Below are 15,190 nucleotides of genomic sequence, written 5' to 3'. Positions count from 1 at the left end.
AAGTTTAAAAAAATTTTTTTTTCGACTTAGTAATTTTTCCGGCATTTATCAGACTTTCAGATAGGGGAAATGTCAGTGAGCGTTCAGATTTCAGTTCCAGAGCGATTCGCCCAATGAGTCCTTGATATTTAGTCGTTTTCAGCCAAGTTTCTGAATTTTTGAAAATTTCACTTTTTTGTGAAAACATCCACTAAATGAGGGAATAATATGTGTGAGGGTACCCCAGGAGAGTTCCAAATGTGTGTGGGTAGAATATATATCCCACAGGGGTAAAATTGAAAAAAGTTGAAAAATTATTTTTTTTGAACTTAGTCATTTTTCCGGCGAATATCAGACTTTCACATAGGGGAAATGTCAGGGAGCATTCCGATTTCAGTTCCAGAGCGATTCGCCCAATGAGTCCTTGATATTTAGTCTTTTTCAGCCAATTTTCTGGATTTTTGAAAATGTCACTTTTTTGTGAAAATATCCACTAAATGAGGGAATAATATGTGTGAGGGTACCCCAAATGTGTGTGGGTAGAATATATATCCCATGGGGGTAAAATTGAAAAAAGTTGAAAAAATTTTTTTTTTGAACTTAGTCATTTTTCCGGCGAATATCAGACTTTCACATAGGGGAAATGTCAGTGAGCATTCCGATTTCAGTTCCAGAGCGATTCGCCCAATGAGTCCTGGCTATTTAGTCGTTTTCAGCCAATTTTCTGGATTTTTGAAAATTTCACTTTTTTGTGAAAATATCGACTATATGAGGGAATAATATGTGTGAGGGTACCCCAGGAGAGTTCCAAATGTGTGTGGGTAGAATATATATCCCACGGGGATAAAATTGAAAAAAGTTGAAAAAAATTTTTTTTTGGACTTAGTCATTTTTCCTGCGTTCATCAGACTTTCCGATAGGGGAAATGTCAGTGAGCATTCCGATTTCAGTTCCAGAGCGATTCGCCCAATGAGTCCTTGATATTTAGTCGTTTTCAGCCAAGTTTCTGAATTTTTGAAAATTTCACTTTTTTGTGAAAACATCCACTAAATGAGGGAATAATATGTGTGAGGGTACCCCAGGAGATTTCCAAATGTGTGTGGGTAGAATATATATCCCACGGGGGTAAAATTGAAAAAAGTTTAAAAAAAAATTTTTTTCGACTTAGTAATTTTTCTGGCATTTATCAGACTTTCAGATAGGGGAATTGTCAGTGAGCATTCCGATTTCAGTTTCAGAGCGATTTGCCCAATGAGTCCTTGATATTTAGTCGTTTTCAGCCAATTTTCTGGATTTTGGAAAATTTCACTTTTTTGTGAAAATATCCACTAAATGACGGAATAATATGTGTGAGGGTACCCCAGGAGAGTTCCAAATGTGTGTGGGTAGAATATATATCCCACGGGGGTAAAATTGAAAAAAGTTGAAAAAAAAATTTTTTTGGACTCAGTCATTTTTCCGGCGTTTATCAGACTTTCAGATAGGGGGAATGTGAGTGAGCATTCCGATTTCAGTTCCAGAGCGATTCGTCCAATGAGTCCATAATATTTAGTCGTTTTCAGCCAATTTTCTGGATTTTTGAAAATGTCACTTTTTTGTGAAAATATCCACTAAATGAGGGAATAATATGTGTGAGGGTACCCCAGGAGAGTTCCAAATGTGTGTGGGTAGAATATAGATCCCACGGGTGTAAAATTGAAAAAAGTTGAAAAAAATTTTTTTTTGGACTTAGTCATTTTTCCGGCGTTTATCAGACTTTCACATAGGGGAAATGTGAGTGAGCGTTCCGATTTCAGTTCCAGAGCGATTCGCCCAATGAGTCCTTGATATTTAGTCGTTTTCAGCCAATTTTCTGGATTTTTGAAAATTTCACTTTTATGTGAAAATATCCACTAAATGAGAGAATAATATGTGTGAGGGTACCCCAGGAGATTTCCAAATGTGTGTGGGTAGAATATATATCCCACGGGGGTAAAATTGAAAAAAGTTTAAAAAAAATTTTTTTTCGACTTAGTAATTTTTCCGGCATTTATCAGACTTTCAGATAGGGGAAATGTCAGTGAGCGTTCAGATTTCAGTTCCAGAGCGATTCGCCCAATGAGTCCTTGATATTTAGTCGTTTTCAGCCAATTTTCTGGATTTTTGAAAATTTCACTTTTTTGTGAAAATATCCACTAAATGAGAGAATAATATGTGTGAGGGTACCCCAGGAGAGTTCCACATGTGTGTGGGTAGAATATATATCCCACAGGGGTAAAATTGAAAAAAGTTGAAAAATTTTTTTTGGGACTTAGTCATTTTTCCGTCGTTTATCAGACTTTCAGATAGGGGAATTGTCAGTGAGCATTCCGATTTCAGTTTCAGAGCGATTTGCCCAATGAGTCCTTGATATTTAGTCGTTTTCAGCCAATTTTCTGGATTTTGGAAAATTTCACTTTTTTGTGAAAATATCCACTAAATGACGGAATAATATGTGTGAGGGTACCCCAGGAGAGTTCCAAATGTGTGTGGGTAGAATATATATCCCACGGGGGTAAAATTGAAAAAAGTTGAAAAAAAATTTTTTTTGGACTTAGTCATTTTTCCTGCGTTTATCAGACTTTCAGATAGGGGGAATTTGAGTGAGCATTCCGATATCAGTTCCAGAGTGATTCGTCCAATGAGTCCATAATATTTAGTCGTTTTCAGCCAATTTTCTGGATTTTTGAAAATGTCACTTTTTTGTGAAAATATCCACTAAATGAGGGAATAATATGTGTGAGGGTACCCCAAATGTGTGTGGGTAGAATATATATCCCATGGGGGTAAAATTGAAAAAAGTTGAAAAAATTTTTTTTTTGAACTTAGACATTTTTCCGGCGAATATCAGACTTTCACATAGGGGAAATGTCAGTGAGCATTCCAATTTCAGTTCCAGAGCGAATCGCCCAATGAGTCCTTGATATTTAGTCGTTTTCAGCCAATTTTCTGGATTTTTGAAAATTTCACTTTTTTGTGAAAATATCCGCTAAATGAGAGAATAATATGTGTGAGGGTACCCCAGGAGATTTCCAAATGTGTGTGGGTAGAATATATATCCCACGGGGGTAAAATTGAAAAAAGTATAAAAAATTTTTTTTTTCGATTTAGTAATTTTTCCGGCATTTATCAGACTTTCAGATAGGGGAAATGTCAGTGAGCGTTCAGATTTCAGCTCCAGAGCGATTCGCCCAATGAGTCCTTGATATTTAGTCGTTTTCAGCCAATTTTCTGGATTTTTGAAAATTTCACTTTTTTGTGAAAATATCCACTAAATGAGAGAATAATATGTGTGAGGGTACCCCAGGAGATTTCCAAATGTGTGTGGGTAGAATATATATCCCACGGGGGTAAAATTGAAAAAAGGTGAAAAAAAATTTTTTTTGGACTTAGTAATTTTTCCGGCATTTATCAGACATTCAGATAGGGGAAATGTCAGTGAGTGTTCAGTTTTCAGTTCCAGAGCGATTCGCCCAATGGGTCCTTGATATTTAGTCGTTTTCAGCCAATTTTCTGGATTTTTAAAAATTTCACTTTTTTGTGAAAATATCGACTAAATGAGGGAATAATATGTGTGAGGGTACCCCAGGAGAGTTCCAAATGTGTGTGGGTAGAATATATATCCCACAGGGGTAAAATTGAAAAAAGTTGAAAAATTTTTTTTGGGACTTAGTCATTTTTCCGTCGTTTATCAGACTTTCAGATAGGGGAATTGTCAGTGAGCATTCCGATTTCAGTTTCAGAGCGATTTGCCCAATGAGTCCTTGATATTTAGTCGTTTTCAGCCAATTTTCTGGATTTTGCAAAATTTCACTTTTTTGTGAAAATATCCACTAAATGACGGAATAATATGTGTGAGGGTACCCCAGGAGAGTTTCAAATGTGTGTGGGTAGAATATATATCCCACGGGGGTAAAATTGAAAAAAGTTTAAAAAAATTTTTTTTTCGACTTAGTAATTTTTCCGGCATTTATCAGACTTTCAGATAGGGGAAATGTCAGTGAGCGTTCAGATTTCAGTTCCAGAGCGATTCGCCCAATGAGTCCTTGATATTTAGTCGTTTTCAGCCAAGTTTCTGAATTTTTGAAAATTTCACTTTTTTGTGAAAACATCCACTAAATGAGGGAATAATATGTGTGAGGGTACCCCAGGAGAGTTCCAAATGTGTGTGGGTAGAATATATATCCCACAGGGGTAAAATTGAAAAAAGTTGAAAAATTATTTTTTTTGAACTTAGTCATTTTTCCGGCGAATATCAGACTTTCACATAGGGGAAATGTCAGGGAGCATTCCGATTTCAGTTCCAGAGCGATTCGCCCAATGAGTCCTTGATATTTAGTCTTTTTCAGCCAATTTTCTGGATTTTTGAAAATTTCACTTTTTTGTGAAAATATCCACTAAATGAGGGAATAATATGTGTGAGGGTACCCCAAATGTGTGTGGGTAGAATATATATCCCATGTGGGTAAAATTGAAAAAAGTTGAAAAAATTTTTTTTTTGAACTTAGTCATTTTTCCGGCGAATATCAGACTTTCACATAGGTGAAATGTCAGTGAGCATTCCGATTTCAGTTCCAGAGCGATTCGCCCAATGAGTCCTGGCTATTTAGTCGTTTTCAGCCAATTTTCTGGATTTTTGAAAATTTCACTTTTTTGTGAAAATATCCACTAAATGAGAGAATAATATGTGTGAGGGTACCCCAGGAGATTTCCAAATGTGTGTGGGTAGAATATATATCCCACGGGGGTAAAATTGAAAAAAGTTTAAAAAAAAATTTTTTTCGACTTAGTAATTTTTCCGGCATTTATCAGACTTTCAGATAGGGGAAATGTCAGTGAGCGTTCAGATTTCAGTTCCAGAGCGATTCGCCCAATGAGTCCTTGATATTTAGTCGTTTTCAGCCAATTTTCTGGATTTTTGAAAATTTCACTTTTTTGTGAAAATATCGACTAAATGAGGGAATAATATGTGTGAGGGTACCCCAGGAGAGTTCCAAATGTGTGTGGGTAGAATATATATCCCACGGGGATAAAATTGAAAAAAGTTGAAAAAATTTTTTTTTTGGACTTAGTCATTTTTCCGTCGTTTATCAGACTTTCAGATAGGGGAATTGTCAGTGAGCATTCCGATTTCAGTTTCAGAGCGATTTGCCCAATGAGTCCTTGATATTTAGTCGTTTTCAGCCAATTTTCTGGATTTTGGAAAATTTCACTTTTTTGTGAAAATATCCACTAAATGACGGAATAATATGTGTGAGGGTACCCCAGGAGAGTTCCAAATGTGTGTGGGTAGAATATATATATCACGGGGGTAAAATTGAAAAAAGTTGAAAAAAAATTTTTTTGGACTTAGTCATTTTTCCGGCGTTTATCAGACTTTCAGATAGGGGGAATGTGAGTGAGCATTCCGATTTCAGTTCCAGAGCGATTCGTCCAATGAGTCCATAATATTTAGTCGTTTTCAGCCAATTTTCTGGATTTTTGAAAATGTCACTTTTTTGTGACAATATCCACTAAATGAGGGAATAATATGTGTGAGGGTACCCCAGGAGAGTTCCAAATGTGTGTGGGTAGAATATATATCCCACGGGGGTAAAATTGAAAAAAGTTGAAAAATTTTTTTTTTTGGACTTAGTCATTTTTCCGGCGTTTATCAGACTTTCACATAGGGGAAATGTCAGTGAGCGTTCCGATTTCAGTTCCAGAGCGATTCGCCCAATGAGTCCTTGATATTTAGTGGTTTTCAGCCAATTTTCTGGATGTTTAAAAATTTCACTTTTTTGTGAAAATATCCACTAAATGAGGGAATAATATGTGTGAGGGTACCCCAGGAGAGTTCCAAATGTGTGTGGGTAGAATATATATCCCACGGGGGTAAAATTGAAAAAAGTTGAAAAAAATTTTTTTTTGGACTTAGTCATTTTTCCGGCATTTATCAGACTTTCAGATAGGGGAAATGTCAGTGAGCATTCCGATTTCAGTTCCAGAGCGATTCGCCCAATGAGTCCTTGATATTTAGTCGTTTTCAGCCAATTTTCTGGATTTTTGAAAATTTCATTTTTTGGGAAAATATCCACTAAATGAGGGAATAATATGTGTGAGGGTACCCCAGGAGAGTTCCAAATGTGTGTGGGTAGAATATATATCCCACGGGGGTAAAATTGAAAAAAATTTTTTTTCACATAGGGGAAATGTCAGTTAGCGTTTCGATTTCAGTTCCAGAGCGATTCGCCCAATGAGTCCTTGATATTTAGTCGTTTTCAGCCAATTTTTTTGATTTTTGAAAATTTCACTTTTTTATGAAAATATCCACTAAATGAGAGAATAATATGTGTGAGGGTACCCCAGGAGAGTTCCAAATGTGTGTGGGTAGAATATATAACCCACAGGGGTAAAATTGAAAAAAGTTGAAAAAAATTTTTTTTTGCACTTAGTAATATTTCCGGCATTTATCAGACTTTCAGATAGGGGAAAGGTCAGTGTGCGTTCAGATTTCAGTTCCAGAGCGATTCGCCCAATGAGTCCTTGATATTTAGTCTTTTTCAGCCAATTTTCTGGATTTTTGAAAATTTCACTTTTTTGTGAAAATATCCACTAAATGAGGGAATAATATGTGTGAGGGTACCCCAAATGTGTGTGGGTAGAATATATATCCCATGTGGGTAAAATTGAAAAAAGTTGAAAAAATTTTTTTTTTGAACTTAGTCATTTTTCCGGCGAATATCAGACTTTCACATAGGGGAAATGACAGTGAGCGTTGCGATTTCAGTTCCAGAGCGATTCGCCCAATGAGTCCTTGCTATTTAGTCGTTTTCAGCCAATTTTCTGGATTTTTGAAAATTTCACTTTTTTTGTGAAAATATCCACTAAATGAGAGAATAATATGTGTGAGGGTACCCCAGGAGAGTTCCAAATGTGTGTGGGTAGAATATATATCCCACGGGGGTAAAATTGAAAAAAGTTGAAAACATTTTTTTTTTGGACTTAGTCATTTTTCCGGCGTTTATCAGACTTTCAGATAGGGGAAATGTCAGTGAGCGTTCCGATTTCAGTTCCAGAGCGATTCGCCCAGTGAGTCCTTGATATTGAGTCATTTTCAGCCAATTTTCTGGATTTTTGAAAATTTCACTTTTTTGTGAAAATATCCACTAAATGAGGGAATAATATGTGTGAGGGTACCCCAGGAGAGTTCCAAATGTGTGTGGGTAGAATATATATCCCACGGGGGTAAAATTGAAAAAAGTTGAAAACATTTTTTTTTGGACTTAGTCATTTTTCCGCCGTTTATCAGACTTTCAGAGAGGGGAAATTTCAGTGAGCGTTCCGATTTCAGATCCACAGCGATTCGCCTTATTAGTCCTTGTTATTTAGTCTTTTTCAGCTAATTTTCTGGATTTTTGAAAATTTCACCTTTTTGTGAAAATATCCACTAAATGAGGGAATAATATGTGTGAGGGTACCCCAGGAGAGTTCCACATGTGTGTGGGTAGAATATATAACCCACAGGGGTAAAATTGAAAAAAGTTGAAAAAAATTTTTTTTTGCACTTAGTAATATTTCCGGCATTTATCAGACTTTCAGATAGGGGAAAGGTCAGTGTGCGTTCAGATTTCAGTTCCAGAGCGATTCGCCCAATGAGTCCTTGATATTTAGTCTTTTTCAGCCAATTTTCTGGATTTTTGAAAATTTCACTTTTTTGTGAAAATATCCACTAAATGAGGGAATAATATGTGTGAGGGTACCCCAGGAGAGTTCCAAATGTGTGTGGGTAGAATATATATCCCACGGGGGTAAAATTGAAAAAAGTTGAAAACATTTTTTTTTGGACTTAGTCATTTTTCCGCCGTTTATCAGACTTTCAGAGAGGGGAAATTTCAGTGAGCGTTCCGATTTCAGATCCACAGCGATTCGCCTTATTAGTCCTTGTTATTTAGTCTTTTTCAGCTAATTTTCTGGATTTTTGAAAATTTCACCTTTTTGTGAAAATATCCACTAAATGAGGGAATAATATGTGTGAGGGTACCCCAGGAGAGTTCCACATGTGTGTGGGTAGAATATATAACCCACAGGGGTAAAATTGAAAAAAGTTGAAAAAAATTTTTTTTTGCACTTAGTAATATTTCCGGCATTTATCAGACTTTCAGATAGGGGAAAGGTCAGTGTGCGTTCAGATTTCAGTTCCAGAGCGATTCGCCCAATGAGTCCTTGATATTTAGTCTTTTTCAGCCAATTTTCTGGATTTTTGAAAATTTCACTTTTTTGTGAAAATATCCACTAAATGAGGGAATAATATGTGTGAGGGTACCCCAAATGTGTGTGGGTAGAATATATATCCAGCGGGGGTAAAATTGAAAAAAGTTGAAAACATTTTTTTTTTGGACTTAGTCATTTTTACGGCGTTTATCAGACTTTCAGATAGGGCAAATGTCAGTGAGCGTTGCGATTTCAGTTCCAGAGCGATTCGCCCAATGAGTCCTTGCTATTTAGTCGTTTTCAGTCAACTTTCTGGATTTTTGAAAATTTCACTTTTTTGTGAAAATATCCACTAAATGAGGGAATAATATGTGTGAGGGTACCCCAGGAGAGTTCCAAATGTGTGTGGGTAGAATATATATCCTACTGGGGTAAAATTGAAAAATGTTGAAAAAAAATTTTTTTGGGACTTAGTCATTTTTCTGACGTTTATCAGACTTTCAGATAGGGGAAATGTCAGTGAGCGTTCCGATTTCAGTGCCAGAGTGATTCGCCCAATGAGTCCTTGATATTTAGTCGTTCTCAGCCAATATTTTGGATTTTTGAAAATTTCACTTTTTTCTGAAAATATCCACTAAATGAGAGAATAATATGTGTGAGGGTACCCCAGGAGATTTCCAAATGTGTGTGGGTAGAATATATATCCCACGGGGGTAAAATTGAAAAAAGTTTAAAAAAATTTTTTTTTCGACTTAGTAATTTTTCCGCCATTTATCAGACTTTCAGATAGGGGAAATGTCAGTGAGCGTTCAGATTTCAGTTCCAGAGCGATTCGCCCAATGAGTCCTTGATATTTAGTCGTTTTCAGACAATTTTCTGGATTTTTGAAAATTTCACTTTTTTGTGAAAATATCGACTAAATGAGGGAATAATATGTGTGAGGGTACCCCAGGAGAGTTCCAAATGTGTGTGGGTAGAATATATATCCCACGGGGATAAAATTGAAAAAAGTTGAAAAAATTTTTTTTTTGGACTTAGTCATTTTTCCGTCGTTTATCAGACTTTCAGATAGGGGAATTGTCAGTGAGCATTCTGATTTCAGTTTCAGAGCGATTTGCCCAATGAGTCCTTGATATTTAGTCGTTTTCAGCCAATTTTCTGAATTTTGGAAAATTTCACTTTTTTGTGAAAACATCCACTAAATGACGGAATAATATGTGTGAGGGTACCCCAGGAGAGTTCCAAATGTGTGTGGGTAGAATATATATCCCACGGGGGTAAAATTGAAAAAAGTTTAAAAAAAAATTTTTTTAGACTTAGTCATTTTTCCGGCGTTTATCAGACTTTCAGATAGGGGGAATGTGAGTGAGCATTCCGATTTCAGTTCCAGAGCGATTCGTCCAATGAGTCCATAATATTTAGTCGTTTTCAGCCAATTTTCTGGATTTTTGAAAATGTCACTTTTTTGTGACAATATCCACTAAATGAGGGAATAATATGTGTGAGGGTACCCCAAATGTGTGTGGGTAGAATATATATCCCATGGGGGTAAAATTGAAAAAAGTTGAAAAATTATTTTTTTTGAACTTAGTCATTTTTCCGGCGAATATCAGACTTTCACATAGGGGAAATGTCAGTGAGCATTCCGATTTCAGTTCCAGAGCGATTCGCCCAATGAGTCCTTGCTATTTAGTCGTTTTCAGCCAATTTTCTGGATTTTTGAAAATTTCACTTTTTTGGGAAAATATCCACTAAATGAGAGAATAATATGTGTTAGGGTACCCCAGGAGAGTTCCAAATGTGTGTGGGTAGAATATATATCCCACAGGGGTAAAATTGAAAAAAGGTGAAAAAAAATTTTTTTGGGACTTAGTAATTTTTCCGGCATTTATCAGACTTTCAGATAGGGGAAATGTCAGTGAGTGTTCAGTTTTCAGTTCCAGAGCGATTCGCCCAATGAGTCCATGATATTTAGTCGTTTTCAGCCAATTTTCTGGATTTTTGAAAATTTCACTTTTTTGTGAAAATATCCACTAAATGAGGGAATAATATGTGTGAGGGTACCCCAGGAGAGTTCCAAATGTGTGTGGGTAGAATATATATCCCACGGGGGTAAAATTGAAAAAAGTTGAAAAAAATTTTTTTTTCACATAGGGGAAATGTCAGTTAGCGTTTCGATTTCAGTTCCAGAGCGATTCGCCCAATGAGTCCTTGATATTTAGTCGTTTTCAGCCAATTTTTTTGATTTTTGAAAATTTCACTTTTTTATGAAAATATCCACTAAATGAGAGAATAATATGTGTGAGGGTACCCCAGGAGAGTTCCAAATGTGTGTGGGTAGAATATATAACCCACAGGGGTAAAATTGAAAAAAGTTGAAAAAAATTTTTTTTTGCACTTAGTAATATTTCCGGCATTTATCAGACTTTCAGATAGGGGAAAGGTCAGTGTGCGTTCAGATTTCAGTTCCAGAGCGATTCGCCCAATGAGTCCTTGATATTTAGTCTTTTTCAGCCAATTTTCTGGATTTTTGAAAATTTCACTTTTTTGTGAAAATATCCACTAAATGAGGGAATAATATGTGTGAGGGTACCCCAAATGTGTGTGGGTAGAATATATATCCCATGTGGGTAAAATTGAAAAAAGTTGAAAAAATTTTTTTTTTGAACTTAGTCATTTTTCCGGCGAATATCAGACTTTCACATAGGGGAAATGACAGTGAGCGTTGCGATTTTAGTTCCAGAGCGATTCGCCCAATGAGTCCTTGCTATTTAGTCGTTTTCAGCCAATTTTCTGGATTTTTGAAAATTTCACTTTTTTTGTGAAAATATCCAATAAATGAGAGAATAATATGTGTGAGGGTACCCCAGGAGAGTTCCAAATGTGTGTGGGTAGAATATATATCCCACGGGGGTAAAATTGAAAAAAGTTGAAAACATTTTTTTTTTGGACTTAGTCATTTTTCCGGCGTTTATCAGACTTTCAGATAGGGGAAATGTCAGTGAGCGTTCCGATTTCAGTTCCAGAGCGATTCGCCCAGTGAGTCCTTGATATTGAGTCATTTTCAGCCAATTTTCTGGATTTTTGAAAATTTCACTTTTTTGTGAAAATATCCACTAAATGAGGGAATAATATGTGTGAGGGTACCCCAGGAGAGTTCCAAATGTGTGTGGGTAGAATATATATCCTACTGGGGTAAAATTGAAAAAAGTTGAAAAATTTTTTTTTTGGGACTTAGTCATTTTTCTGGCGTTTATCAGACTTTCAGATAGGGGAAATGTCAGTGAGCGTTCCGATTTCAGTTCCAGAGCGATTCGCCTTATTAGTCCTTGTTATTTAGTCTTTTTCAGCTAATTTTCTGGATTTTTTAAAATTTCACTTTTTTGTGAAAATATCCACTAAATGAGGGAATAATATGTGTGAGGGTACCCCAGGAGAGTTCCAAATGTGTGTGGGTAGAATATATATCCCACGGGGGTAAAATTGAAAAAAGTTGAAAACATTTTTTTTTTTGGACTTAGTCATTTTTCCGGCTTTTATCAGACTTTCAGATAGGGGAAATGTCAGTGAGCGTTCCGATTTCAGTTCCAGAGCGATTCGCCCAGTGAGTCCTTGATATTGATTCATTTTCAGCCAATTTTCTGGATTTTTGAAAATTTCACTTTTTTGTGAAAATATCCACTAAATGAGGGAATAATATGTGTGAGGGTACCCCAGGAGAGTTCCAAATGTGTGTGGGTAGAGTATATATCCCACAGGGGTAAAATAGAAAAAAGTTGAAAAAAATTTTTTTTGGGACTTAGTAATTTTTCCGCCATTTATCAGACTTTCAGATAGGGGAAATGTCAGTGAGTGTTCAGTTTTCAGTTCCAGAGCGATTCGCCCAATGCGTCCTTGATATTTAGTCGTTTTCAGCCAATTTTCTGGATTTTTAAAAATTTCACTTTTTTGTGAAAATATTGACTAAATGAGGGAATAATATGTGTGAGGGTACCCCAGGAGAGTTCCAAATGTGTGTGGGTAGAATATATATCCCACGGGGGTAAAATTGAAAAAAGGTGAAAAAATTTTTTTTTGGGACTTAGTAATTTTTCAAGCATTTATCAGACTTTCAGATAGGGGAAATGTCAGTGAGCATTCCGATTTCAGTTCCAGAGTGATTCGCCCAATGAGTCCTGGCTATTTAGTCGTTTTCAGCCAATTTTCTGGATTTTTGAAAATTTCACTTTTTTGTGAAAATATCCACTAAATGAGAGAATAATATGTGTGAGGGTACCCCAGGAGATTTCCAAATGTGTGTGGGTAGAATATATATCCCACGGGGGTAAAATTGAAAAAAGTTTTAAAAAAAAATTTTTTCGACTTAGTAATTTTTCCGGCATTTATCAGACTTTCAGATAGGGGAAATGTCAGTGAGCGTTCAGATTTCAGTTCCAGAGCGATTCGCCCAATGAGTCCTTGATATTTAGTCGTTTTCAGCCAATTTTCTGGATTTTTGAAAATTTCACTTTTTTGTGAAAATATCCACTAAATGACGGAATAATATGTGTGAGGGTACCCCAGGAGAGTTCCAAATGTGTGTGGGTAGAATATATATCCCACGGGGGTAAAATTGAAAAAAGTTGAAAAAAAAATTTTTTTGGACTCAGTCATTTTTCCGGCATTTATCAGACTTTCAGATAGGGGGAATGTGAGTGAGCATTCCGATTTCAGTTCCAGAGCGATTCGTCCAATGAGTCCATAATATTTAGTCGTTTTCAGCCTATTTTCTGGATTTTTGAAAATGTCACTTTTTTGTGAAAATATCCACTAAATGAGGGAATAATATGTGTGAGGGTACCCCAGGAGAGTTCCAAATGTGTGTGGGTAGAATATATATCCCACAGGGGTAAAATTGAAAAAAGTTGAAAAATTTTTTTTGGGACTTAGTCATTTTTCCGTCGTTTATCAGACTTTCAGATAGGGGAATTGTCAGTGAGCATTCCGATTTCAGTTTCAGAGCGATTTGCCCAATGAGTCCTTGATATTTAGTCGTTTTCAGCCAATTTTCTGGATTTTTGAAAATGTCACTTTTTTGTGAAAATATCCACTAAATGAGGGAATAATATGTGTGAGGGTACCCCAAATGTGTGTGGGTAGAATATATATCCCATGGGGGTAAAATTGAAAAAAGTTGAAAACATTTTTTTTTTGAACTTAGTCATTTTTCCGGCGAATATCAGACTTTCACATAGGGGACATGTCAGTGAGCATTCCAATTTCAGTTCCAGAGCGATTCGCCCAATGAGTCCTTGATATTTAGTCGTTTTCAGCCAATTTTCTGGATTTTTGAAAATTTCACTTTTTTGTGAATATATCCGCTAAATGAGAGAATAATATGTGTGAGGGTACCCCAGGAGATTTCCAAATGTGTGTGGGTAGAATATATATCCCACGGGGGTAAAATTGAAAAAAGTTTAAAAATTTTTTTTTTTCGACTTAGTAATTTTTCCGGCATTTATCAGACTTTCAGATATTGGAAATGTCAGTGAGTGTTCAGATTTCAGTTCCAGAGCGATTCGCCCAATGAGTCCTTGATATTTAGTCGTTTTCAGCCAATTTTCTGGATTTTTGAAAATTTCACTTTTTTGTGAAAATATCCACTAAATGAGAGAATAATATGTGTGAGGGTACCCCAGGAGAGTTCCAAATGTGTGTGGGTAGAATATATATCCCACGGGAATAAAATTGAAAAAAGTTGAAAAAAATTTTTTTTTGGACTTAGTAATTTTTCCGGCGTTTATCAGACTTTCAGATAGGGGGAATGTGAGTGAGCATTCCGATTTCAGTTCCAGAGCGATTCGTCCAATGAGTCCATAATATTTAGTCGTTTTCAGCCAATTTTCTGGATTTTTGAAAATGTCACTTTTTTGTGACAATATCCACTAAATGAGGGAATAATATGTGTGAGGGTACCCCAGGAGAGTTCCAAATGTGTGTGGGTAGAATATATATCCCACGGGGGTAAAATTGAAAAAAGTTGAAAAATTTTTTTTTTTGGACTTAGTCATTTTTCCGGCGTTTATCAGACTTTCACATAGGGGAAATGTCAGTGAGCGTTCCGATTTCAGTTCCAGAGCGATTCGCCCAATGAGTCCTTGATATTTAGTCGTTTTCAGCCAATTTTCTGGATTTTGGAAAATTTCACTTTTTTGTGAAAATATCCACTAAATGAGGGAATAATATGTGTGAGGGTACCCCAGGAGAGTTCCAAATGTGTGTGGGTAGAATATATATCCCACGGGGGTAAAATTGAAAAAAGTTGAAAAAAATTTTTTTTTGGACTTAGTCATTTTTCCGGCATTTATCAGACTTTCAGATAGGGGAAATGTCAGTGACCATTCCGATTTCAGTTCCAGAGCGATTCGCCCAATGAGTCCTTGATATTAAGTCGTTTTCAGCCAAGTTTCTGAATTTTTGAAAATTTCACTTTTTTGTGACAATATCCACTAAATGAGGGAATAATATGTGTGAGGGTACCCCAAATGTGTGTGGGTAGAATATATATCCCATTGGGGTAAAATTGAAAAAAGTTGAAAAATTATTTTTTTTGAACTTAGTCATTTTTCCGGCGAATATCAGACTTTCACATAGGGGAAATGTCAGTGAGCGTTCCGATTTCAGTTCCAGAGCGATTCGCCCAATGGGTCCTTGCTATTTAGTCATTTTCAGCCAATTTTCTGGATTTTTGAAAATTTCACTTTTTTGGGAAAATATCCACTAAATGAGAGAATAATATGTGTGAGGGTACCCCAGGAGAGTTCCAAATGTGTGTGGGTAGAATATATATCCCACGGGGGTAAAATTGAAAAAAGGTGAAAAAAAATTTTTTTGGGACTTTGTAATTTTTCCGGCATTTATCAGACTTTCAGATAGGGGAAATGTCAGTGAGTGTTCAGTTTTCAGTTCCAGAGTGATTCGCCCAATGAGTCCATGATATTTAGTCGTTTTCAGCCAATTT

The sequence above is a fragment of the Phyllobates terribilis genome, unplaced genomic scaffold (assembly GCF_046119375.1).
Source record: "Phyllobates terribilis strain yellow unplaced genomic scaffold, ASM4611937v1 Scaffold_43__1_contigs__length_10536358, whole genome shotgun sequence".
NCBI lineage: Eukaryota > Metazoa > Chordata > Amphibia > Anura > Dendrobatidae > Phyllobates > Phyllobates terribilis.
The sequence above is the reverse complement of the archived record's forward strand: the minus strand, read 5'-3'. Positions refer to the sequence as shown.